The sequence below is a fragment of the Myotis davidii genome, unplaced genomic scaffold (genome assembly GCF_000327345.1).
Source record: "Myotis davidii unplaced genomic scaffold, ASM32734v1 scaffold509, whole genome shotgun sequence".
In the NCBI taxonomy this organism is placed as follows: Eukaryota; Metazoa; Chordata; class Mammalia; order Chiroptera; family Vespertilionidae; genus Myotis; species Myotis davidii.
Genome location: NW_006382996.1, coordinates 686,407 through 690,264, shown reverse-complemented (window position 1 = coordinate 690,264; position 3,858 = coordinate 686,407). Strand labels below are relative to the sequence as shown.

Genomic DNA, 3,858 nt, shown 5'->3' with positions numbered 1-3,858 from the left:
CGGCACCGGGGCTGTCCCGTGGCCGCGGCGGCCTCAGCTCCCGCCGGGCTGGGGTACGGAGAGTCCGACCGCTTCCAGGGCGGTGCGTACTGCGCCTGCGCGGGCTCCTCAGAGGGTGTGGGAAGGGAGGGGGCGATGTCCCAGGGGCCTCGGGGCCTGGGTTGGAGATGTTGGAGGTCAGGGTAAGGGATGGGAGTAAAGATGGAAAATGGAGGCAGGGAGCAGCCGTGGGGAGGAGTCGCGGAGTGAGAAAGGGGCGCAGGAGGGTGGATGGCTGGGGAGGCTAGTGGAGCCTGGAGGAGTGCGGGAGGGAGGGGGCCTGGGCGGGCTGGAGGGGGCCGGGGGGAACAACGTGGTGTTTAAATGGGCCGTGATTGACGGGCCGGGAGGAGAAGAGAGCGTTCTGGGGGCCAGCCAGGGCCGGGGCGGCGGAACCTGAACCCCCGCCCTCGAAGCGCCATAGCTTGGCTCGTCTCCCGCGCCTTGTCTTTGGCAGCCTTGTCTTCCTCCTTCATTCCTCCCCCCCTCCCCTCTCCCCCTCCTTCATGAAGGAATCTCACATTCCTTACATCCCTGCCCGGGGTTTTTGGCCAAGCCCTCTTCTCGGGCTTCACACACCGGAAAGCCGCCCCCAGCGCGGGACGCGGGGGAAATTGAGGCGTGGGGAGGAGGGAGTGCAGAAGGAGCAGGAAGCCGGGGGGAGGCGGGGGGCCCGAGGGGCCGAAAGACATCGTCCCCGTTCAGAAAGGACTTCGTTCCACCGAATAGCAAGCGTGGCTGTTCATGTGGCCACCGGGCCACGCTCTCGGAGGCCGGGCTGTGATGGGAGAGGCTCATCCCTCCCTGTACAGGTGGTTTCAGAATCGACAATAGGGCGAGAAGCGAGCGTTCAGCTTCCTGGCGGATCGTTTTCTCCCAGTAGGAATGGAGTTGACTGGTGGTAGGGAATCCGAGTGATGCAATCATGTTACTACCCTGTGCGCCCAGCTGCCTTGGTGGCGGGGCCTGGTTTGCAGTCACTGAAAAGAAGGAACAGGCGCCTGCCCCGCATGTCCTCCCTGGCCCTCCGCGCTCTAGCTTAGTTTGCGCTGTTACCACAGATGCCTTACCGGAGCAGAGCCTGTTTCGGATGCTTTCACATGCATTATGTCATTTGCCTTTTCATGTGAGGGAGTAAGGCAGGGGATCATTTTCCCTACTGGACAGAAGGGTGGCGTGGCTTGCTAAAAGTCATACAGTTGGCAAAGCTGGGACCAGAAACTCAGTCTCCTGACTCCTGGCTCTCCTCTCAGTTGAAAAATGCTGTTTTGTTCTGGCCAAGGGAGAGTCAAAGTAGGACTGATTCTCCCAGCATGGGCAACTGTTTGGTTTCTGAGACGGGAACTTGTCGCTAGAAGACGGAGCAGAGCCATCCACACTGGTTCCTGGAAGCATTTCGCGAGGTACAGGGGCATGTGCCAGGCCGTGGGAAATAAGGTATTGTCAAAAGGGAAGAGCATCACACCCTCTGTATTGTGGGTGGCAGACACGTTATCAACGCACCCCCACCCGCGACCACAGGGGAGAGAAAGTGTGGTCTGACATTTCACCTTTATCTCTGAGCATAAAAACTAATGAGCATGTGTACCAGACTGAGAAGATGAAATGGCCCCATTTTTATGTATAGAAATCATCCTCCTATTCCTTTTTAACACAGCCCTTAATCTCTTGATGGTGAGGAAAGTAGTTTGAATGGTTGCTATTCTCCTGCAAAGTGTTGAATAGCTCTCAGCCTCGTTCATCTGAAACCTGGTCTCCCTCTACTTGGTTCCATCCTTTTAGCAACAGCTGTCTGGTCAGCCTAATCAAACTGCTACCTCTAGTCTGCCCAGTTGCCCACCCTGGAATGATTTCCCAATTCACTGCCTCTATGTTTTTAAAAAGCCTGGTCCCCTCAGGAGTACATTCTTGCTTGGGAAGTTGAAATGCATCTGTACTAACATTCATGAGTATCTTTATCTTATGAAATAGTATTTTCCAACTGGAGGATAGACCAGAATTCTTTTTACATGAAATAATTTATGTGAAAGCACTTTGGAAACATGAAAGTATTATGCTGTGCATGTAAGGTATCATGGATCTAGGCATTATGTAGCCACAAAGTTAGAATTATTGACATTACTGGTAGTTGTGTACACAAAATAAAAGAATCCTTTGTTGCCCTGGCTGGCGTGCTCAGTGGTTAGAGCGTTGGCCCTCGCACCTTAAGGATCACAGGTTCTATATCCACTCACACATTGATGTTTCTCTTTTTCTCCTCCGCTCCTCCCACTCTCTAAAAATCAATGGAGACGGCCGGTGTTGCTCAGTGGTTGGGCACTGACCCATGAGCCAGGAGGTCACAGTTTGATTTCTAGTCAGGGCACATGCCAGGGTTTTGGATTTGATGTCAGTAGGGGGCGTGTAGGAGGCAACTGATCAATGATTTTCATCATTGATATTTCCCTCTCCCTGCCTCTCTCTGAAATCATTTTTAAAAAATCAATGGAAAAAAAAGTCTCGGGTGAGGATTAACAAACAAAAAAAGAATCTGTCTACTTCACATTTCTCCCCTTTTCTGCCTTTCTTCTCGTCCCTTTCTTTCCCCCTCTCAGGTATGTTTGAATCTCTTAGACTTAGACCATGCATGTGATTCCTTAGCTAATGATCTTGCTCCTTAGAGGGGAGTCCTACATGTTTAGCACAGAAACCTTAATAGAGTTGTCTCATACTCCGCACTCAACCACCAGATCCAAGTCTGTCCAGTCTTACTGCCAAGTGGAGGTAGTTCCCCTGACTCACCTTTTTCTTCCTTGTTTCTATTAATAGAGTGCTCCCGATTGTGACATCACATCCATCCCCTTGGTGATGGAGCTTATCACTGAGAAGGAAGATTCAGTTGGAGAATAGCCAACAAGATGGGCTACTGGGAGCGTCTCCTGAGTGGCACTGAGTGGAGGCGTCAGGGGGTTGGAGCCTTGTGAACAGGGAGCCTGTCCCCCAACACTTGGAAGGTAAAGAGCCTTGACTTAGGGTCCCATTCCAGGCTTCAGGCTCTTCTCTGCCAGTCTGGGTGGCTTCTGCTTACGGGGCCTTTTCCTTGTGTGTCTGGTTGTTTATAGTAATTGGGGCTGGAGGCTCCTCAGCCCTCTGCACATCTGTTGTATTCAGGGCAGAGAGAAAAGTCAGCAGGAGGAAGCCTATAGCACGCATACCTGGCTTTCACCCTTATGCTTTTGCCAAGAATTGGTGACAGCGTGCCCAGTCACCCTAAAATACTAACGTTTCTTAAGTAATGTTTCTCTTGAGTGAGGGCGTGGATGTGTGTGTGTGTGAATGTGCATGGTTTGCATACCTGTAGATGGGTTCAAGAAACCCTGAATATGGGAGGATAAATGTGCAAGTTTCTTTAGGAACAAACTTTCTTGAATTCCTAGCTCTCTCTAGAGGTAGACCAGAGAAAACAATTGCCGCAATAAATTAAAAGGGTATAGGAAGGGGTCTCTGGTGTTTTTATTATTAATGCTGACTAGGAAGAGAGAGGGAGAGAGAGAGAGATACCTAATGTAACAGTGAAGAAGGAAGGTAGCACAATTAACCTGGTTTGGTTCTGGCCTGCAGGATAGCAGATGGGGAAATGCAGTTTTGTTTGTTAATCCTCACCTGAGGATATTTTTCCATTGATTTTTAAGAGAGAGTGAAAGGGATGAGGGTGGGGGGACATCGATGTGAGAGAGCCACATTGATTGGTAGCCTCCCACACACACTCCGACCAGGGCCAGGGATTGAGCCTGCAGCTGAGGTACATGCCCTTGACTGGAATTGAACCTTCAGTCCGAC

General features: G+C 51.3%; 1 protein-coding gene across 3 annotated transcripts in view; it reads left to right on the top strand.

Annotated features, from left to right (window-relative positions):
- Positions 1-3,858, top strand: part of RNF41 (ring finger protein 41, E3 ubiquitin protein ligase) — a 23,879-nt gene continuing 20,021 nt past the window's right edge. Inside the window, exons 1-2 of one of the 3 annotated variants that reach the window (XM_006777863.2) lie at positions 1-82; positions 2,848-3,032. The gene's annotated coding sequence lies outside the window, so the exon portion shown is untranslated. Of the gene's footprint in view, positions 83-110; positions 183-2,847; positions 3,033-3,858 lie in introns of those variants that run through there. The other 2 variants (XM_006777864.2, XM_015557416.1) reach the window with 2 other exon arrangements.